Genomic DNA, 24,140 nt, shown 5'->3' with positions numbered 1-24,140 from the left:
TATGATTATTTTGACATGTAACCATCTGTATATATAATAAACTCATTATGAGTTCTTACTGATGTCTCAACTCTCATTACCACATGGACCTTTCAACCCTGCTCCCTTTGCTAATCTGTAAATCCATTACAACAGTTAGAAATCTGGCTCCTAATACCCACCATTCACTTCCTCCATTGTTCATTTCTATTACACATGCATAGTAGCATCAGAATTAACTTGTACATTAGTAGGAAACAACTTTATTGACTAGAGTTCAGTGTATATGTGCAGTACCTCTTGACTTTAGTCTTAGACACTCCACTCATATCCCAAGTTACTTGGTCAGCACCTTTTACACCCTTCCCCTTAAGAGAGCTTGTTTCACACATTTGTAATACAGTTAGTCTCTTGTCATAATGTGCATTTTTTTCATGGAACCCCCCCATCTTCTAAATAAATCTGTATATATTAATGTTTACTCTTTGTGCTTTAAAGTTCTGTGAGTTCTGACAAATGCATAATATCATGTGTTGACCATTATAATATCATACTGAATATTTTATCTTAAAAAAAAACAAAAAACAAAAACCCAAAATTTTGTTTCACTTATTCAACCTCAATCCCTTCCTCTGAGCCTCTGGCAATCACTTCTATTTTTATAATGTCTTTATTTTTATGTTTTCCAAAATATTCTATAATTGCAATCATGCAACATGTAGGCTTTGGGGCCTTTTGTTTTCTTATTCTTGAGTTAAGAGTTGCTAGTATATTTTGGATACAAATCCTTTATGAGATAAATGTTTTAGTAAGACTTTGAAGTAGCTCTAAAATTACTGGGGAGCTGTGAATTATAATGTATGTTTTAAAGGAAATTTTAAGAAATAATACTGTAAAAAAATCAGTGGACAACTCTTCAATCACTGCAATCTACTTGCACTAATAAAAATGTGTGAAAAGAAATATGCTCAAAATTTAAAATATTTAAAATATGATAAAGCTATAGCACTATAGAAAAATGTATTTTTTGACTAAGTAAAAACAAAGTCACCATTTTCCTGTGCCATTTCTCATGCTCTACAACAGAATAAAAGTAACATTTTAATTCCTTGAAATGATAGTAGATAAAAGCTGATCAATAATAAATTCAAAGCACTATTGCACATGAGGCATGGAACATGGAGCCTAGCAAGAGTAAGCCTTGATAAATATTTGCTCTTATTATTATTACTTATTACAAAAACCAATATTCATATAAAATATAATTTGGGAGAATATAGAAAAATTGGCTTAACACATTTCATAATAAATAGAAACCATTTTCATTATTTTTGCATCAAATTTTGATTCCCAACAAGAGTTACTTACCTCAGTGTGTAACTACAAATAGCCATCGCGTAAAATATTCCTAGAGCAACAGGTTAATGAAGTTAACAATGAACTTATCAACAAAGTAGTTAAAATACAGTTTTCAATTCTAAGTTCATTTGAAATTACTCCCCCCCGCCCCATTTAACCAGTAAATTTTAGATGAGTGATAAATTTTTATCTAATGCAGCTGTCAAAGCTTCATAGAATGATTATGAAGATGAAGACATAATTTTCTACAAGTTCCTTTTTTCTTACTCAAATCCAGAAACTAGAAATCCCATTTTCATTCTGTCTATGATTCATGAACGTTCTCAAACTCAAAACTTTAAGAGGCTTATATTTATAGCAAGTTAGACATCGTCAACTCCCAAGACATAGGATCTCAATTTATCTGGTATCATTCCACAATTATTACTTTATTATTTCATCTTAAATGAGAAACATCATGACCTTACATTTTGAGACTATTCATGTCAAAGGAGTTTTTATGATCATTCCAATGATGATAATAACAAATTAAGTTAAAATTATTAAGTCCTAGATTCCAAACACTACTATTTCTCCTGTACTATACAGCAGAAGAAAAGCACGAGTGGAACCAGTTTTCACCCATGGCAAACGCTGCCTATCCAAAATATTTTTTAATTGTAATGAACTGTGAGCAAATGAAATTCAACTGATTTTACCTGAAATCGGCTCATTAATTCCTTGTATTAAAAACTAGCCTTAAGCTCTTCTACTTCTAAGAGACACAGGCTTAGAATGCTTTAAGTGAAGTGGTTTACTGTAAACTGTATTAGGAAACAAGGGAATTAGCATAACAGAGGCAGAGATAGCCCTCCATAGCTCATTATCATGAAGACTGAATTCGTCTATTTTTGTGTCTTTCTGTTTTAAAATAAAGACAATGATACCAATGATACAAACTGAAGAACCAATACTTACTGAAGACAAGGGCTGTGTTCCCTGCCTGACATTATATCACCTGTGAGGTCTTAGAGGCAGCTCAACAACTTCCTTTTACAGATGAAAAAATGCAAAGTTAAAGAAGTATAGAAACCTGCCCTATTAACCCCACTAGGGAATGGCTGACTCAGGATTTCAACCCCGCGGTTTCCCTCTGGAGTGTACCCTCTCTGCCATTCTATTCTTTAGTTTCTCAATTTCCTACAGCATTTCCACCTAAAATAGTTTCACCCTCCTTTCTATCTCGGGGCATCTGATTACTGAAGCAGAAAGTTTTGACTCATATATTTTAATGTCACCCTTAGTCTTTTTATTGCTAGTGGTGCAGAGTTAGTAATAAGATTAAAGATATGATCTTCCTGCTGAGGGAGAAAACTCTTGTGTTTTGCTTAAGTTTGACTTATGGCAGGCAACTAAAATATAAGGTCATTTCTAAAAATATTCTAGTTAATAAAGATTAACCTCACCTGAAACTAGTATCATATTGTGTGTTAACCAATTGGAATTTAAACAAAAACTTGAAAAAACAAACAAACCAAAACCAGAACAAAACAAAAATAAACCTAAACCTCATATCAGAGTGCATATAATTAAGTAAATAACTTTTTACAGAAATGGGAATACTATAGTTTCTACCTGTGAGCATTACATGAAATCATGCACGTGAATGCACTCGGCACAGTGATTGCCACGTAGTAGGTCCACATAAGTGTGTCTTACATCTTCACCATTGCCGTCATGCTAGGCTGAAGTCTGACCAAGTTGAATTTTTAATAAGTATTTCTATTTTTAATATGTCTATATTAACATGTATAATTAGTACATATAATACACATAGTCAACCCTTGAACAATGCAGGGGTTAGGGGTGCCAATCCCCCCCCAGTTAAAAACCCACATATAAGTTTTGACTGCCCCCAAAACCTAACTATTAACATCCTACTGTTGACTAGAAGCCTTACTGATAACATAAAGTTGATTAACACATATTTTGTATGTTATGTGTATAATATATTAGAATCTAACAACAAAGTAAGCTAGAAAAAAGGAAGTATTAAGAAAATCGTAAGAAAGAGAAAATACCTTTACAGTATTGCACTGTATTTATTTTAAAAGATCCATGTAGAATTGGACCCAGGCACTTCAAACATGTTGTTCAAGGGTCAGCTGTGTGTATATGTATGCATGTATATGTATGCATGTATGCATGTGTATATGTATGTGGGTATATGTATGTATGCACGTGTACATGTATGCATTGTATATGTATGTCTGTACATGTGTGTATATGCATGTATGTAAGTGTGTGCATGCATGTATACATGTATGTGTATGTATGCATGTGTATATGTATGTGTGCATGTGTATATGTGTGTGCGTGTGTACATGTATGTGTGCATGTGTGTGCATGTGTATGTGTGTGCATATGTATATGTATGTTGTGCTTGTATGCATGTATGCATGTGTATGTATGTGTGTATATGCAAGTATGTGTGTATATGTATGTGTGTATGTATGTGTGTATATGCATGCATGTGTACACGTATGTGTATATGCGTGCATGTGTATGTGTGCATGTGTGCATGTATGTGTGTATGTGTGTGCATGTGTGTATGTATGCGTGTATATGAATGCATGCATGTGTACATGTGTATGCATGTGTATATGTATGCGTGAATATGAATGCATGCATGTGTACATTCATGTGTGTATGTGTGTGCATGTGTACATGTATGTGTGTGTGCGTGTTTAGGTGTGTGTATGTGGGTATGTATTATGCATGTGAACATATATGTATGTACATATGCATTCATATGTTTGTGTGTATGTATGTGTGTGCCTATGTGTATATGTGTACCTATGTCCGTACCTACATGTGTATGTATGTGTTTGTGCGTATGCAGCATATAAGGGAAGCTTTAACCTATGTCCTTATTTCGAACCACATCACCGTACTGAAATTATACTTCCACAGGTAAGTGATTAACAGATTCAACGGCCATTTCTTATTCCCTCTACTTCTGGACTACTTTAGAACACTAGATGTACATCAATCCATTTTTCTTGAACCTCTTGTGTTTAGACATCTCCAAATCCACCCTGCACAGCAGGCTTACCTCTCACAAATGCTCTTTCATCACATCACTTTTCTGCTGAAAACCATGAATGTTTCCTTGTTGATTCATGGAAACATTAAAAATCCTTACTTGGCGCTGCATTCTCCATCCTTTATAACGTTATCTGCACTCATCTTTATAACATTCTCAGAACAAAGGAGACAAAAAATGCCACATTGTGATTGGATCTTTTAGCAGCATGTTTCCGGTTCTCTCTCTGACAAAATATATAATGACCCATTACTAGAACCTCCTCTTTCCCTCTTTGGTTTTCTAACTGAAGCTTCTCAGGGACTACTTTGAGCTGAGCTAAGTATTTGTATAATAACTGTTTCCACTACTTGAGCTAACTTGACCTACAGCCACAAATAAGTACAAACTTGTAACCAAATACCATTCTGAACCAGATATAAGAGAAATCTCACATTCATGAGTAGTGGCAGCTGAGTGAGTTCTACCTTAACTGGGACACAATCCAGGGATGTACACCTTGCTAATCGTTGGTCTCAAAAATGGCTGTCATTTCCCAGAGGGTATATGTATTTTTTACTGTTCAGTTTCTTTTTTGGTCTAGAGCTCGCTATGTTAGTTTGATCTAAGCATAAACATGTCTGGTCAGTGCAAAGACAGTTAGGGGAAGATGTTTTCAAAGCTCCAGTGTATAGATCTTCACTGTCCCTCTCAGCATTCCAATCAAAAACAAAACACAGGTTATGAGGCAAGATTTTCTGTTATTCTATGTTATTTCCATTATTTGAAGAACCCCACATTATTTCCACTGCTATTATTTTCCAGTTTCTTATCATGGCTTTCCAGGTATAATCTGGAAGTAATATATCTTCTTAACTTATTTCACATGGATCTTATCTTGTCTAATTTTGCCCAAGAGTGGGCAATCCTTCTTCAAAATGATACACTCTCTTGTTGGAATTTTCTTTAATGGCTTCCTATAACAAAATCCTAAATGACATGACTATGATCATTTTAACAGTCTTAAATTAGCACTGATTTCTCCACATCCGACAAAAGTTTTACATTAAAATATTCTAAGCTTCTTGAGGAAGATTCAGTTCTTCCCGGCACTGAACACTTTTGATAACAGCAGGGAAATCCTTAAGTCACCTGAATAAAAAGGAAACTGGAGTTAAATACCATACAGTTCTGAGGAAGTAAACTTAAATGAATATTTCACAAGTAAATGGAAAAAAACATAATTAAAGCCCACCTGCTGGGTCTGTATTAATGTAGGGCACTAACTAATCCCCTAAAACAGGCAAAATGGGATAATTCCACACCATTGTTCACTAGATTCTATATGGTTCTCTTTTTAAAGCTCTCATAAATTTCTAAGATCAGAAAGAAAGAGTGTATGTTCATATCTGGAGTAGTCCTGATCAAGAATATTTTATTTAAAATTACTTTTATGGATTTTGAGAGGCAATATACCCGCACAAAAGTGAATTTTAAACTACAAATTTGAACCAAGTGGCACTGAATATGGTAACAGGTTTAAAGTTGGGGTAGCCCTGAAGACACAGCGAGAGAGGGAACACAAGCAGGGGGAGTGGGAGAGGGGGAAGAAGGCTTCCCGCGGAGCGGGGAGCCCGATGCGGGGCTGGATCCCAGGACCCTGGGATCATGACCTGAGCCGAAGGCAGACAATGACTGAGCCACTTAGGCGCCCCTTAAAGTTGGAGTAGCCCTGAATTCTATAGAGTTTGTAATTTGGTTTAAATTATATCAGGATAAATTAATAACTTGCCTTATCAGGCTCTTACATTAAGTTTTGAAAAAAATCAAAAGTTAAGGCTGAATACATTTTTCCCAGATGCTCTTTGGCCACACAGTTAACAGTTAATTTGTTTCAAATTCCTACAAAAATATGTAACCAAACAAAACAATGCTGTTAAATGCTTTGCTATAGAAAGTTATCAAATTTTTCACAACAAAAATTAATGAAAAATGATTTAGACTATAAACTATGTTGATCTGTATGCATTTTCTCCGGGTTCAAACATGTTCTTAGTTTTATTACATCATGAGGTTAGGGGAGAAATTTTTCAGAGATCTTTTTTCAACAACGAGTCCATATAAGACTATACAAGAAAATTTGATTTGAAATTAGACTTTGGAAATTTCAACTTGAAAATACCCTCTGGTATTTTTCCACTATTTATTTCCCACAACAAAAAAATTCAGAAGAGCAATATTGCATATGCAGTTTCCTTTTGGTAAATACTTCCTAGTGATAAACAGAACTCCTTCCACCTATTGTTGATGCTTGAAAATAAATTTTTATAATTTAAACATAAATAACGGGGCACCTGGGTGGCTCAGTTGGTTAAGCATCTGCCTTCAGCTCACGTCATGATCCCAGAGTCCTGGGATCAAGTCCCGTGTCGGGCTCCCTGCTCAGCAGGGAGTCTGCTTCTCCCTCTCCCTCTGCCCCTCCTCCCTGCTTGTGCTCTCTCTCACTCTCTCTCAAATAAGTAAATAAAAATCTTTAAAAAACCCAAATAACTATGTTCTTTAATATCAATTATTTTACATTATAGATGAAATCAGTGGTATTCTTATCAACTTTCAGAACAAGATAGGAAAAACCTAATGAGAATTTTAACACATAGTTTGACAATCTAAAATAAATACTTTAATTACACTGCCTATAATTTTCTGAATTGTGTCATTGTTTCCTTAATTTTCTACATCTCAATTAAAATAATCTAAACTCAGTTTCAAATCTCTGGTCAAACTGATTAAAAACAGTCTTTTTTCTTTTTTTTTAGCTTTTTCTTTTTAAGATAAAAGAAAGTTATGGTTACAAAGTGATTTAAATGGTAATAGCATTATGTTATTTCTTTGCACTATTCAGAACAATAACATCATGAATAACTCTGCCATTGGGTAAAAGATCTATACCTTCTGTGTTTCTACTCCTTCAAATATCAAACCAAAAAAAAATGTGTGAGAGTACCTTATTATGAATAATAATCAATAGTTTAAAAACAAAAAATTAAGACTGTGTTTGGCTTTTCTATAATACTCTAGAACTATTCCAAAACACATTTCAAAGGTCAAGTACCATCAACAATTTTCCCCACATAGAATTAGAAAATAATTTATGTGACATAACTGAAGTATTCAAGCAACTAATATAAAAATTTGTCCTATTTAATTTCAAGTTAAATTTCATGTTCTACTTTATTTGAGTTCTCTAGTTCCTCCTGTAAATTCTTGATTTTCTATATTTAAGCATCAGGCACACATACAAGTATCCAGAGATTACCCACTATGCGATTTTGAAAAGTTTAAATTAGCAAACGTGAATATGGATATGAACTGTTTTTTTTTAAGATTTTATTTATTTATTTGACAGAGAGAGAGAGACACAGCGAGAGAGGGAACACAAGCAGGGGGAGTGGGAGAGGGAGAAGCAGGCATCCCGCCAAGCAGGGAGCCCGATGCGGGGCTCAATCCCAGGACCCTGGGACCATGACCTGAGCCGAAGGCAGATGCTTAATGACTGAGCCACCCAGGTGCCCTGGATATTAATTTCTTAATGCAGAAAAAAATGTCTCTAAGAAAAAATCTGTATTAATAGGTACTTGAGCCAAATGAAATAAGTTTTAAATGTGTGATTCCCCCAAAAAATATTCTGATGTTTTGATGATCTTCTAATTAAACAGTATCAGCAGTTTATAGTATGGGGTTACCAGTTTCAGCACAGAAATGTAAAAAATTTCAGCTTAGAGCTGCAAGACTATTGCTCCCACCACAAAAGTGAGGGGAATTTTGACAAACTGCAAGTTAAATACTTTCCTTGAAATCTTCAGAGAACTGAATTCACAGGGTGAATGATTAACCTGAAAGCTAGAGGGAGACAGGCACCTGACCGAAGAAATGGGCTGTCACCTAACTAAAACAGATGCTGCCAAATGACGCCTAAGCCAGTAAGAATACTGAGCTTCCTTCTCTCCTTCCTTCCTTCCTTCCTTCCTTCCTTCCTTCCTTCCTTCCTATGCTGCCCAACTGCGTATGGGCTAGCATGAGACTGTGAAGTCCCTGGGGCTGTAGACAAAGGGCATTCCAACACTCTAACAGGATTTTCCTACACAAAAGCACCAGGGAAGATCAGGAAGATCTGAGGACGTTTACCCACAATAAGACTATGGGAGGGGAGAAATAGCCACTAGCTAAGTTTGCAAAGAAAACTCAAGGCCCAGCTGGTTTCACGCTGAATTGGATGGAACACGGAAGGAAAAACTAACACCACTTTAATACAAACTTCCCCAAAAAGCAAAAGACATAGAAACTCTTCCAAATCACTCATAAAGCCAACTTTGCCTCAATACTAAGATCCCATAAATGCTTTTGACTAGAGACATACTTAAACAAAGACACAGAAATTTCTCAACAAAAAGAACATCAAATCAAATTTAGATTCAACTTTCAAAAATCAATAAATATTTACCATATTAACATACTGAGAAAAGCTCTATGAATATCTCAATAGATGGAGAAAAGTATTTGACAAAATTCAGCATCTGTTTATAATTTTTTTTAAATCTCAGCAAAGTAGAAATAGAAAAAAATTTCTCAACTTAATCAGCACTGAACAAAAAAACTACAACTAACATTATATTTAATGGAAAAACACTGTACTTTCCCTCTAAAATTGGGATCAAGGTAAGAATGTCTTCCTTTATTGCTCTATACAACACTGTACTGAAAGCCCCAGATAATGTAATAAAAAGTAATAAAAAGCATACATGTTGGAAATAGAGAAATAAACCTGTCTCTAAAGATGACACAAGTAAGTCTTTGTAGAAAGTTCAAAGGAATCTACACAAAAGCTGCTAGGACTAACTTATGAGGTTAGCATGCTTTCAGGATACAAAGCCAATATACAAAACTCAAATCATGTTCCTATATATCAGCACTGAATGGTTGGAATATGAAATAAAAACATCTGGTAATGAAATCACATATATGACACCAAAGGCACAATCCATGAAAGAAATAGTTGATAAGCACACTTCATTAACATTAAAACCTTCTGCTCCAATAGGACAATCTCAACAGAATTAGAAAATAAGCCACAGACTGGAAGATTTTTAAAAGACACATCTGATAAAGGACTCTTATCTAAAATAAACAAATAATTCTTCAAGTTCAACAGTAAGAGAACAACCAACAGGATATAAAAAATGGGCCAAAAACCTTAACAAACACCACATTAAAGAATATATACAAATGGCAAATAAGCATATGAAAAGATGTTCCACATCATATGTCATCAAGGAAATGCAAATTAAAACACCAGTAAAGGGGCGCCTGGGTGGCTCAGTCAGTCAAGCGTCTGCCTTCACTCAGGTCATGATCCCAGGATCCTGGGATCGAGCCCCACATCAGGCTCCCTGCTCAGCGGGAAACCTGCTCCTCCCTCTCCTTCTCCTACTCCCCCTGCTTGTGTTCCTGTTCTCGCTGTCTCTCTCTGTCATATAAATAAAATCTTTAAAAAATTTTTTAAAAATAAAAAAATAAAACACCAGTAAGGTACCACCACGCACCTACTAGAATGGCCAAAGCCTGGACCACCTGCTACACCAAATGCTGGAGAGGATGTGGAGCAACAGGAACTCTCATTCACTGGTGGTGGGAATGCAAAATGGTACAGCCACTTTGGAAGACACTATGGTAATTTCCTGCAAAACTGAACATACTCTTACGTGATCCAACAAGTGTGCTCCTTGGTATCTACCCAAAGGATTTGAAAACTTATGTTTACAAAAGAGCCTGTACATGGATGCTTATTGCAGCTTTATTCATAATTGCCCAAGCTTGGAAGCTGCTTAGGTGACCTTCAGTAGGTGATACATCCAGACAACAGAATATTATCCAGCACTAAAAAGAAATGGGCTATTAAGTCATGAAAAGACATGGAAGAAACCGAAATGTGTATTACTGAGTGAAAGAACCCAATCTGAAAAGACGACATACTGTATAATTCCAACCATGTGACATTCTGAAAAAGGCCAAACTATGGAAAGCATAGTAGATTAGTGGTTGACAGGGGTTAAGGAGGAGGAAGGCAGAGCACAAAGGATTTTTCAGGCAGTGAAAATACTCTGTATGATACCATAATGATTGATACATGTCATTATCCAAACTCCTAGGACGTGAAATACCAAGTTCGAACTCTAAAGTTAACAAAGGACTTTGGGTAAATAAAATACGTCAATGTAGGTTCATCAACTGTAACAAATGTGCCATCCAATGGGCAATGTTCATAGTGGGTGAAGCTATACATGAGTGGGGGTAGGGCAATCTGTGTATCTTCCTCTTAATTTTACCTAATTTGGTCTAAAAATTTAAGTCTTTAAAAAACAAACAATGCACCAAAAGAAGTGAAGCACTTAGATGTAAATCATACAGATTATGTGCAGGATTTATAGGCTGAAAACTATAAAATATTCCTGAAAGAAATATAAGACTTATATAAATAGAGTAACATACCATTTTCATGAGTTGTAAAGACTCAAAGTTGTTTAGAGGCCAATTCTCCCCTAATTGACCTGTACATTCAATGCCATCCCAATCAAAATCAAAGTGGGCTTTTTAATGGGAAAAATTCAAAAACTTTCTAAAATTCATATGGAAATGCACAAGATCTAGAACGGCCAAAATAACTTTGGAGGAAAAAAAGTACAAAGTTACAGGACTAACCCTACCTTATTTCAAGACTTATTACAAAGTTACAATAATCAAAACAATGTAGTATTTGTGTAAAGATAGAGAAATAGATCAACAGGATAGAAAATAGAATAGAATCCATTCTTGGATAACAGATTTGCCACAAAGGTACAAAGGAAGTTTTTTTTTTTAATCAATAGTGCTGGAACATAAGAATATCAAATACGAAAAAAGAAAAAGAAAAAGAAAAAGAAAAAAGCTTCAATCCATACATTGCATCATATACAGAAATTATTAATTACTCATTACAAAGCCTTTAAGACTTCTAGAAGAAAGTGTAAGATAACATTTTTGTGGCCTTGGTTTAGGGAAAGATTTCTTAGGTGTACACCAAAACCATAATTCATAAAAGAACCAGTTGATAAACAGGACTTAATAAAAATTTAAATCCTTCTGCTCTTTGAAGACACTATTAAGAGAATTAAAAGATAATCCTCAGTCTGGGAGTCTGAAAACACATGTTTTCTTTTTAAATTGAACAGAAAGAGTAGGGAAAATGTAATGCATGTCAAAAATGTTTGTTACAAACAAGTGTGTGAAGAGAGAGAGGGAAGAAATAGAGAAATTCCACTGCTCTGATGTTTAAAAAAAACTTTACAAAAATATGTCATATAATTTGCCACAAAAATATTTTTAAAATTATAATAGAAGTTTCTCTATCTCATATTCTCTGATAACTAGAAAATAAAAAAATAAAAATTTAGAAATAACCAGTTACAAAAATGAACTTTTTAGAAGTTAAGAAACATGCTTATAAAAATTACTTAGCTCAAAAAAATTACTTAGCTCAAAGCTGAGATTAAAATAATAAGTACAGGAGTGCCTGGGTGACTCAGTGGGTTAAGCGCCTGCCTTCATCTCAGGTCATGATCCCTGGGTCCTGGGATCTAGCCCCTTATCTGACTTCCTGTTCAGTGGGAAGTCTGCTTCTCCCTCTGCCCCTCCTCCCTGCTCATGCTCTCTCTCTCACTCTCTCCCTTGTGATCTCTCTCTCCCAAATAAATAGTCTTAAAAAAATAATAAGTACAAATGATCTAAAAACCAAGGACAATCATAATAATTCATGACAATACTAATAGAGCACAGCAAAATCAGTGAAAAATTTATGGCCACAAAAATCTTTAATTCTAAAGTAAAAAATAAAAAAATACTCATTGGAAAAAAATCAACTAAATAAACCATAAGAAACTTAAATAGTGAATTAATGAAGAAAAAAATCTGAGATTAATGAAATATAAAGCCACATGCCTGTACATGAAGACGCACACACAAAGAATGTCTACATTTAAATACTATTTCTTTTAAAATGCCCCCCCCAAAAAAACTCCAAAAAGACATTTAGAAGCTTAGGATTATGAAATAGACAATAAAATAGTTCATACTTGGAATAGGAAAGAAAAATTAATTGAAGACTTAGAGAGATTACAAGAATTATAAGAGAAAAGGACATCTAACTTTCTGGCAAACCAATAAATAAATCAAAAGAGAAAACCCTGAGGAAATAGAATATATTCCATACATTTTTTCCCTAAGTTAGAAAATCTGATTGGTCCAATTCATATATAATCCACACATTAATCATATAGATGACTAGAGATCTCTCACTAACAGCCACCAAAATGGAGAATGGATTAAAGAGAGAACTGGGAGATGCCAAGAAGACTCCATGAAATAGGAAAGGTACAGATGAATGGGGTCAGATAACTGAAGATATAAAACTTCCAGCAATGGGGGACCTGAATGGCTCAGTAGGTTAAATGTATGCCAGTGGCTCAGGTCATGATCTCAGGATCCTGGGATGGAGCCCGATGTTGGGCTCTGATCTCAGCTGGGAGTCTGCTTCTCCCTCTGTCCCTCCCCTCACTCGTGCGTGCACGTATGCACTCTCTCTCTCTCTCTCAAATAAATAAATAAAATCTTAAAAAAAAAACCCAAACCAAAAAACTTCCAACAATGGTCAGTAATAGAGAGTGGTTTAGCCAAGCAGAAGGCAGAACAAGTAGATATGAAGGGCATATTCTTTAACACAGCCAAACATGAGTATACTGTTTCAGATCTACTACGTTGACATAAGTCCAATAATCATCCAGATGACTTATTTAAGTACATGAAGACAATGTCTTAGGGATCTGACAGAGGGAGAGATGACAGCCTCCAGTTTGGAGAATTCTTCACTGTTTGGTCCAGGGAATCAATTCAATCTCCTCAAAGTAGGAAATCCCGCTTATTTTCCTGAGTGACAGGGTCCCATTGGCCTGCAGTGTAAATGTGACTGCTCGTTTGTTGAAGCTGACATTGATAGAGATAATGTCAAATTTCATGAAATCACTGTATTAGGCCTTTGGATCATTTGTACAGATCAAATGTCAAGATCGAACTCAGAACAACTGCAGGACACTGGAACCCAAGAAGTTTTATATAAATAAAAATCTAAAAAGCTTGGATAGCAGGTAATTATGATTAATGCCATAAAATTTCACAATGAGAAAAAAATACAGCTGGGATTTTTCGAGCTGTCAACAATTTTCTGGTTTTGCTTATTTTCCCATCGCTGTTTTCCTATTAAAAAGAGGCAAAGATTTTTCTAAATCAGAGAACCACAGGCAGTCTGGACGGAAAGATATTTTAACAGTGATTTAATCATGAATGTGCAGCTTAACACCTGTGTATTAACCAGGATTCTGAGGTTTTAAACAACTGAAAGCAAATCTGGATAGTTTTGTAGTATTATGAAGTGATTATAAAAGTGAGACATGTCCCTGAGAATAGACACTGAAAAACTACTTCCTGGGAAGAAGCGAAAATAGATCAACTCTGAGTATCCAGCTCCAAGATCTCATGGGCATTTCCACTGTGTTCATCTCAAGGGATGAAAAGATCCCATCTTTGGCAGCTCAAATTCTAAAGAAATCCTGACTGATCTGCATCAAGTTGCCCACTTAGCCAGGAGAGGAAGACAGTCTATTAACAGTCTCTCTAGACCTTCTCCAAAGAAAGTAGATTAGTTCCTCAAAGCAAAATTTTCTCACCGTGCAAGAATTTGGAATATGCATGCTGGGCAGGCGAATACAGCAAACATCCATGCCATACTCTGATTTTCTGATCTAGGCCTGCCCATTCTATTTAAACATAATCAGCAACAACCAAAAAATAAATAAATAAATAAACAAAAAACTAACAACAAAAACAAAAACAAAACAAAACCATAACAGCAATGGGAGTGCATTCGTGGTTAGCTTGGTTATACATGATTCTCTTGAATCAAGAATTCCATTTGTTTATAGCTTTCGTCTATATGCCACCCCAGAGACCTCTTCAAATCACTAATTTTCCCTCTTCTTTATCAAATATTTGAAAGTAATTTCAAACAATTTCAGCCAATTACTGATCTGTTTAATGGTCCATAAATCCAGTTTATATATCTCTATTATAGGTCTATACCTTGTCTATAAAGAATGGGAGGAAACTTTGTAAAAATGCCTTGTGTCTGTTTTTTCCTGATGGTGCCAAAGAAAGCAGTCATAATGGACATGTTATTTTAGAGAATCCTTTCTAGTCTCCAATGATCATTGCTTTCTCTTCTATTTTTTGTTTTTAGAAATTATCCTTTTGATAATATTATCTGGACTTTTGATTCAAGTGACATCAAGCATATGGATTTTGAGTTTGTGGGTTTGATTTTCCTTCAAGATTATAAGAATAACACCTGTCTATCATATTCCAATTCCAACATCTCTCCCATTCCTCATAATCTGTCATTCAGATGTTTTCTCAATACACTGAGAATGGAATATCTTTAAGCCCAGGAGGCAAATGCTCTCTTTTAATTGCCAGCATCAGCAAGCCTCAAAAGTAATGAATTTTAAGAAGCTTTATAAAGTGGTTCTACTCTTTTATGGGTGAAGTGGGTAACAGAAGTCATTTGTCTATGCTTCTTGCTAATTTGGAGCAAAATTCAGTTGTCAATCATGTTATTTCTACCACCTGCAATATTTCAAACTCAAAGTCATTACCTCAGATGGTGACTTTTTCTTACTTGTACTGTTACATCCACTTTTTCCTTCCTTAAATTCATCTATTTACTTAAACATTGCTGCTAGTTTCATAGTAGGTAATATTTATATAGATTTTGTGTTCCAGCTATTGTACATGTTTACATATAATAATTCATTAATGCTGAAATACAAATCAAAACCACAATGAGATACCACCTCACACCAGTGAGAATGGGTAAAATTAACAAGCCAGGAAACGACAGGTGTTGGCAGGGATGCGGAGAAAGGGGAACCCTCCTACACTGTTGGTGGGAATGCAAGCTGGTGCAACCACTCTGGAAAACAGTATGGAGGTTCCTCAAACAGTTGAAAATAGACCTACCCTACAACCCAGCAACTGCACTACTGGGTATTTACCCCAAAGATACAAATGTAGTGATCCAAAGGGGCACATGCACCCCAATGTTTATAACAGCAATGTCCACAATAGCCGAACTGTGGAAAGAGCCAAGATGTCCAATGACAGATGAATGGATAAAGAAGATGTGGTATATATATATACAATGGAATACTACACAGCCATCAAAAAATGAAATCTTGCCATTTGCAATGACATGGATGGAACTAGAAGGTATTATGGGCAGCAAAATAATTCAGAGAAAGACAATTATCATATGATCTCACTCATATGTGGAATTTAAGAAACAAAACAGGATCATAGGGGAAGGGAGGGAAAAATAAAATAAGACAAAACTGGAGAGGGAAACAAACCATAAGAGACTCTTAATCATAGAAAACAAACTGAGGGTTGCTGGAGGGGAGAGGGGTGAGGGGGTAGGGCAACTGGGTGATGGACATTAAGGAGGGCACGTGATGTAATTAGCACTGGGTATTTTATAAGGCTAATGAATCACTGAACTCTACCTCTGAATCTAATAAAACATGACATGTTACTTAATTGAATTTAAATAATAACAACAACAAAAAAAACTGCCTTGCCTAATATCACACAGGTAGTAATTGTTCAAGCCAGAATTTACACCCATGTGGTCTAATTTTAGATACTAAATTTATAAATTCTATAAAATCCTGGCTCTCAAAGCTTGGCTATGAGCATATCAGTCAGCTGCTGCAAGTATATAATAGGCAGTCAGTGCCCTATATATGTATATACAGACTCTTCAACCCTGCAATCCAACACCAACTTCATTTTCTAAACCGATACTCATCCTGCCCCAATTTCTTGTCAGCCTTCTCCAAAAATCTTTAATGTACATACCAACACACTGTGCAGGTTTGCTGGTGACATCGCCCACGTTGTTTTTATAATCAGACCTTTCCCTTACCCAACCTGGTTCCCTATCACTTTTCAGTATGCATCTTCCTGTGGTCTGGGCAGTGTTTTCACTGCTTCCTCCCCCAATCCCTACACCCTCCTTTCTGTTTCCTCAGCTCTGTGCTGGAGAAATTCGCTCACAGATCTGCTGTATTCTTGCCTTTGCTCACTACCAGCCAAGGTCTGCCCAACTGTCCAGGTCTATCTCAAGTGTAAAACAAACCCATGCATGTTTCTTAATAAACCCAACTTGCTTCTATCTTGACACTTCTTTCCCACCACCTAACACCATAATGGGCTAAAAGAAAGTGCCTGGTGAGTATGTATTCATCTGTTCTTTGCAAACACTTTCAAGACCTAAAAAGGGTAGAACCCTAAAATTACCTTCAGCAGGAGAGCACACCATCCAATAAACTTTATAGAAAAATACTATGAGATTTTTAAAAAGAAAAAAACTCAGAACTTTGCTTTCCCAACGCTACCATGCACTGAGGGCCTACCACATCTTAATTCCTGAACATTAGTTTTTCTTTAGCAATTTCGGTAATTGGTTCAAAAACTGTTTTTCCTGGAGATAAGAGATTACATAAGATCTTCGATGTCGGTAGAGGTTTCCAGTTTTAGAGTTATGATGAAGTGCAAGGAGACATAAATAGAAAGCCAATATAAACTCTTAAAACTTTAATTATTAGAACAAGATGAGTTGTATAATATTTAAATCAGTTTATGTTCTAAAGGCAAATAAGAATATGCTTATGATAGGGTGCCTGGGTGTCTCAGTCGTTAAGCATCTGCCTTCTGCTCGGGTCATGGAGCCCTGCATGGGGCTCCCTGGGTCCTGGGATCGAGCCCCACGTTGGGCTCCCTGCTCCGCGGGAAACCTGCTTTCCCTCTCCCACTCCCCCTGCTTGTGTTCCCTCTCTTGCTGTGTCTCTCTCTGTCAAATAAATAAATAAAATCTTTTTTTAAAAAAAGAATATGCTTATGATAATATAAAGGATAGCCTATGAGACCTTCCAATTGAAATATTTAACCGTTTTCTGATGTTTTCTATGAAGATGTGTTTAACACTGATTTAGCTATAATGCATAGATACATGTATAAAGTTTCAAAGAGAAAACTGTTCTTACATTTACCTATACTTACATTATCTATATATCTTACTATTTGACCTATGCGGGGAAGGCTTCAACACACAACTGACACTTGGTAGGGGCATATGCAATAGAAATACAGTTGGTCCTTGAATAAAGTGGGTTTGAAATGTGCAGGTCCACTTATACTTGGATTTTATTTCAATAAATACAGTACAGTCAATGTATTTTCTCTTCATAATATTTAGTGACATTTTTTTCTCTAGTTTCCTTTTACTTTATTATAAGAATACAGTATATAATATGCATAACATACAAAATATGTGTTAATCAACTCCTCATGTTATTGGTAAGGCTCCCAGGCAACAGTAGAATATTAATAGTTAAGTTTTTTAGGAGGCAAATGTCATTCATGAATTTTTGGCTGCACGGGGGGTCAGTACCCTTAACCCCCTTCATCGTTCAAGGGTTGATTGTACTAGACTTTTTAAAAATCAGAGTAAAAACATTAGACTGTAAAATTAAAGCACACCGACAACAAAATATCACTGTTTGATTCCATTTCTGACACCTCCCTTAAAGAAAAGTAAATTTTCCATTCTGACAGTTCTAGATTGCTACCTATTCTCTCATTGTCCCTAGTACTCCCTTCCCTTGCTCTTTGCCCACCACCCACATGAGCCTTCTTTCAGTCCCGGTAATTCCCCATGCACGTTCTCTTCTATGTCAAGGATTTGTCACATCTCATTGATCTGCCTGACAGGCTACTTATCACATGAACCGTTCTTCAATTCTTAGATCTGGGCTCAAATATCATTTCCTCATTTAAGATTTCCCAGACTTCCACTTGAGATAACATCTTCCAAATGCTTCCTAAGAACTGGTATTCTTCTCTCAGAGCATTATTGAAGGTTTACATTACATATCTGTGCTTTTATTTGATTCATGCATATTTCTTTCCCTATTCCATATTCTCCACATTGACAGGTACTTTCCTAGCTCTCTACTACAGTCTCTGGTCTGTACTAGGCACACAGAAAATGTAAGGAGAATGAACGAATGCAACAAAGAATGAATTTTACATGGAAGGAAAAATGGTTAAGAGACGTACATGATATTTCAGCTTGAGTTCTCCAAAACTAAGACAAATACGTGGCCCAATGAAATTAATGTTATTCAATCTTAGCTGCTTTAAAAGTGTCAGCTTCACTCCCATCTCAACATGTTGTGAAACTTATAGGGTTGATTTAAAAATATGTGGAAAGAAGCAACCTATTTTTCTATTTCAATATTTTACTCTTTTTAAAAAAATCTTATTTATCTTGAGAGAGAGGGAGCATGTGTGAGCAGGAGTAAGAGGCAGAGGGAGAAGGAGAGAGAGAATCTCAAGCAGACTCTGTACTGAGTGCAGAGCCTGATGCGGGGCCTTGTCTTATGACTCTGAAATCATGATCTGAGCCAAAACCAAGAGTTGATGGCTAAACCGACTAAGCCACCCACACGCCCTGAATATTTTACTTTTTTTTAGGCAAACATTATTGATTGATATTTGATGATTCCAACTTTCCTGAAAGTTTAACCATTCAATAACATATTAACCAAAGATATCCCTCATAGAGATTTGGTAGTAGGGGGATTATCCACATTTTTTAATTACTGGATAATATATAGAAAATATATGATGGTAACTGATGATAAATCACTTAACTTCATGTAATTCTTAAAAAATTAATTAAAAAAATAGGAATAATTCTTGGGGCGCCTGGGTGGCTCAGTCGTTAAATGTCTGCCTTTGGCTCAGGTCATGATCCCAGGGTCCTGGGATCGAGCCCCGCATCGGGCTCCCTGCTCAGCAGGAAGCCTGCTTCTCCCTCTCCCACTCCCCCTGCTTGTGTTCCTGCTCTCGCTGTGTCTCTCTCTGTCAAATAAATAAATAAATAAAATCTTAAAAAATAATAAAAATTAAAAAAATAAAAAAATAGGAATAATTCTTAAAATGTGGGGAATAGGTTGTATCAAATGTCAATTTTTTTTATTTCTTGAAACTAAATATACCTATCATGGTTTTAACTAGTTAGGCCTAATAATCCATGGAACAACATGAATTACAAATATCATTTTAGAAAATAAACTAAATGATTTTTCTCCCTTCCTTACTCCCTCCCTGCTTTCTCTCTTTCTTGAAAACAGAGTTAATTCCCAAGCTCCAAAAACCACCTGATGTGATGCTTGCATTTTGCTGTATTTCTTGGCTAAGTAATGTCTATGAATTGAACATCAGACTGTCTACATACAGGTATCCATGGTGGGGATAGGTGGCCAGTGGGGTAGCTTTCTGAGTGAGCATGTGATGCTGTTCCTATTTTATAGTGACATATCCCCCTGGCCATCTTAGAACATTTGGGGAATCACTGATTTGATAAGGTCTACCAACACTGGAGTGTCTTCTAGAAGATGAAGTTTCCACATGAGACAGAACCTGACTGAAAATTCAGGCCTGTCTGCTCTAGCCTGGTAAAGGGCATTGGTTCTCAGCAGAGCAAAAGTTGGAATGTTTAATTTGCTGCTCAGATTAATTAAAACAAACAAACAAACAAAAACCCTGAATGGGTAGAGCATTTGTGAGGTAAATTTTCTAGTAGCACAGTAGGTTAACTAGTGAATGTAGACTAGAGACTTCTCTCTAGCCCCACAAAAATGGATAATCGCTGAGCCTAAGTCTAAATGTCTTTTGGTTTCTTTCTTGAGAAAAAAAAATGTTAGGGATTTAAATATGCATTTAACTTCAAACTCTCCATAATTATAGCAAATTTCAAGTAAACGCCAAAGCAAGTTTTGTGTGGAACAGTCACTGAAGAAACTGATCTTTCAGCACCTCTGATAAATTACCTCAAAGAGAGAAGACTGTAAAAATAAGATTTCAATATTTTCCATCCAAATTTCAAAGGATAGCTTGCTTTTCTTTCCTCAGAAGAGGGTGTTTTTATTCAGTTACTATATTGGACAATAGTTGAGATCAGTGTAATTTCTCACGTGGCTCCAGGTGAAGGGGAAATAATTTACTTTCATTTATCCAAAAGCGTTGTAGTGTGAAGCAGGTATTCCCATAGTCTCACTCCTGAAAATGGGTATTCCATCCAATTGATATTCTGTTACATGGTTCTCAACTCTGGCCACACATTAAACACCCCTAGGAGCTTTTAAAAATACCACTATCAAAGTTCTACCCCAGGCAAATTGAAACCAAATTTCTGGGGCTCAGATCTGGGTACTATTGTGTTTAAAATATTCCAGGTGACAGGCACCTGGGTGGCTCAGTTGGTTAAGCTCCTGACTCTTGATTTCAGCTCAGGTCATGATCTCAGGATCCTGAGATGGAGCCCAGTGTCGGTCTCCACTCTGATGAGCCTGGAGTCGGCTTAAGATTCTCTTTCTCTCTCTGCTTCTGCCCCCCCTCCCGCTGATATACATGTGCACACACTCTCTCACTCTCAAAATAAATAAAATCTTTAAACAAACAAACAGACAAAAAAAGACAACAAAACTTCCCAAGTGATTCCAGTGCATAGTGAAGGCTGCAAACTATTAATCCAATGTGTCATCTGAAAGAAGTTAATCAAAAATGAACACCAAGGAGTTAAGGGAAAATGGTCAACAAAATTAGGAGGTCCTAGATTTAACTCCCAGTTGGTTCAAGAAGTCTTAGTAAGATATCCTTCACCAAACAGTATTTCTGAACTTCTACTGTGGCTCCAAATTTCTGATTTTCTTCAGAGACGGAGGGTACATTTCAGAAAATCAATTTTAACTTCAGAGGAGAGCTATTTCCCAGGTTCAAATCATGCTTAACTAGAACAGCACCAGGACTTAGAAGAAGATCTCATGAGCCTCACTAACTTGACCTTCAAACCAAAGTCAATTATAGTTACGGTTGCCTGGGCCATGCAAATCCCAATCACCAATATATTTCTGTACCAAATATACATGGAAATGATCCAAAGGAACAAAAAAGTAATATAACTGAATAGAAGAACTACTATTAGAAAGGACTGAACAAGTGTAAATACGAACCTCCAAACATAGAATTATGATAAACCTTAACATTTCACTGCCTCCAAACCTAAAAATATGACTGCAAATAGGCTAAACACAAAACAAAAACTACCAACCAACAAACTTCCACAAAAACAACAGAGGCCATCAAACCAAGAGGGGAGAGTCAGAGAAAGAGAAGGCTTTTAAAAATAGTCTCCAAGGCACACCTTGGTTTAGCCCCATGCAACATTTAACAGCCCAGTAAGAAGCACTTGGAGAGAGAAATGATTTCACAAAAAATCTGAACAAGTTCAACTGGAAATACACAGTTGGAAAGAGCATAATGAGAAAGTGTGGAGGAAGCTCAAAGAAGACCCAGAACCTCCGAAAAAGAAAACGCGGTTGACATTATAGTTTTGGTTTTCTTGCTGGGAGAAAAGTAGAAACATTTCAAACACCCAGAGGTAAGATCCCATGAATAAACAAGAATTTAGTTAAACCTAAGAAAAAAGAAAGAAGAGATTTCTGGTGTGGTAAGAAGTACAGAAACCTGCTGAACTATCTCCAGCCCACTCTAGACTCAACACAGGGGTCTAAAATCCAATTGCGATCCTCATTATCTTCTCATGCTTATAGAGGATTTGGAAAGACTTCTGGAAAAACCAGAATGGAATATGGTTAAAACTAGTCAGGCAGCTTCTCTCTGACAAATGCCAAGACTGTACGATTCTGCCCCCAATTCATAGGTGCTACTGGAAGTCTGAAGATATTCTGGCATCGATTAGCATATAGCTTCTGTGACGTGATTGCAGGATAGGATACCAAGTACAATTCAGTGTTTCTGATTAGGTTTTACCTCATCCCATCTGATTCCCACTCCACCACGATTTGCAATCTCCTTCTCTCCACCATGCAGAGAACACACACTGAGGGAAACTGCAGCCTTGAGATAAGTAGAAGTCAGAGAAGGGGAGGAAGTGAACATTTATAATGAATTTATACCAACAACATCAGTGCGAAGAATAAGTGTGGGCCAAACTCTTCTGTTAACAATGAGCTAGGTGAAAAATATTATAAGCTCTATTTTAGAAGAAAATGACTGGGTAATGCACATGTAAAATTATAATAGAAAACAATTCTAATTGATACCTCAGAGATAAAATTGTAAAACAACAGGAAGAGATGAGAACAGAGCTTGAAGAGTCGGGAAACAAATATAGGGCCAATGTCACAGTATTGTTAAATTAGTCAATGCATGCAGTGCAGAAAGGGAAAGAACATACAAGGGAGAAATGTTTTACTGAAAATTGGAAAAATTAATATATTCAGAATGAAGGCCAAAGATAAAACAAAGTAATTCAAGCAAATAAGGAAAAGCCTAGAGGTATGGAAGGTGGTGGTCAGAGATGATCAACCCAGGGATAACTGGTCTTCCTGAAGGAGCAAATCCATTAACAAAAAGTCAACGCTTTTCAGAAAGAGGAAAATTTTCCTGAAATTCTAGAAAAATTGAAAATGAAGATGAAAGCACATAACATTTTCTAGGGGAGAAATCTGATAATCATCAACAATGAAATATACCTTTGTTAATAATGGAAATTCGAGGAAGAAGAAATTTTGCAAAGTCGCTTACAATTGTAAAAAGATCAGGCTATCTTCAGACTTCTCCACTAATTCAAATACAGACCCCCTTAGAGCAGTTACTCTGAAATTCTGAAGGAAAGTAGGTGTGGTAGATATAATAACCATCCCTTCCCCCCCCCAAAGTTCTCTGTTCTAATCCTAGGAACATATAGATCTGTTACATTACATGACAACAAATCGAGCAGGGGATTTGCAGATGTGTTCAAATTAAGGATCTTGCGAGGAGATTATCCTGGGTATGCAGGTGGGTTTAATATTAACAGAGGCTGGGCTCCTGTCCTAAGAACTGTGGACCCTATCTCGAAGCTGAGAAAGGCAAGGAAATGGTATCTCCCACAGAGCCCGGAGGGACCCAGCCCTGTGGACACCTTGACTTTAGCTCAGTGAGATAGATTTTGGACTTAAGGACTCCAGAGCTCCAAGATAAATTTGTACTGTTTTTTAAACTAGTAAGTTTGTGATAATTTTTTAAAGCAGCAATAAGAAACAAATACAGATGGAAACAGTTTGGATGCATTGACTTTTTAAACTTTCTTTAATCAATAGGCATTGAATATACGAAGAAACCATGGCTTCAATCTGTTTTGTCAAATTGTAAAAGGATACCATGACAAATTAATAACTAGCAAATCCAGGGTCAAGCGGTAGCCAGCATTAAAAGTGAAAGGAATTTAAACAGTAATATTGTGTACATTAATAGTCTTTAATATAAATAACCTGAGGCAAAAGACACACACACACACACACACACACACACACACACACACACACACGCCCAAAACTATAAAAGGCACTCATGGGGGAAAATAAAACAAAAAATACTGAAAATATAAGAAGCAGTAAAAACAGAA

At 36.1% G+C, this 24,140-nt stretch overlaps 1 protein-coding gene across 2 annotated transcripts in view; it reads right to left on the bottom strand.

Annotated features, from left to right (window-relative positions):
- The window catches only part of PRR16 (proline rich 16), a 235,542-nt gene that overhangs the window by 33,295 nt on the left and 178,107 nt on the right, over window positions 1-24,140 (bottom strand). The window contains exon 3 of one of the 2 annotated variants that reach the window (XM_025860772.2): window positions 4,044-5,554. The exons of the other annotated variant lie outside the window; for it this stretch is intronic. The gene's annotated coding sequence lies outside the window, so the exon portion shown is untranslated. Of the gene's footprint in view, window positions 1-4,043; window positions 5,555-24,140 lie in introns of those variants that run through there. 2 annotated transcript variants of the gene reach the window in all.

Source organism: Callorhinus ursinus, unplaced genomic scaffold (genome assembly GCF_003265705.2).
Source record: "Callorhinus ursinus isolate GAN/ISIS: 27379988/994484 unplaced genomic scaffold, GSC_fseal_2.0 scaffold30, whole genome shotgun sequence".
Taxonomy (NCBI): domain Eukaryota; kingdom Metazoa; phylum Chordata; class Mammalia; order Carnivora; family Otariidae; genus Callorhinus; species Callorhinus ursinus.
This window is presented reverse-complemented; position numbering and strand designations above follow the sequence as displayed.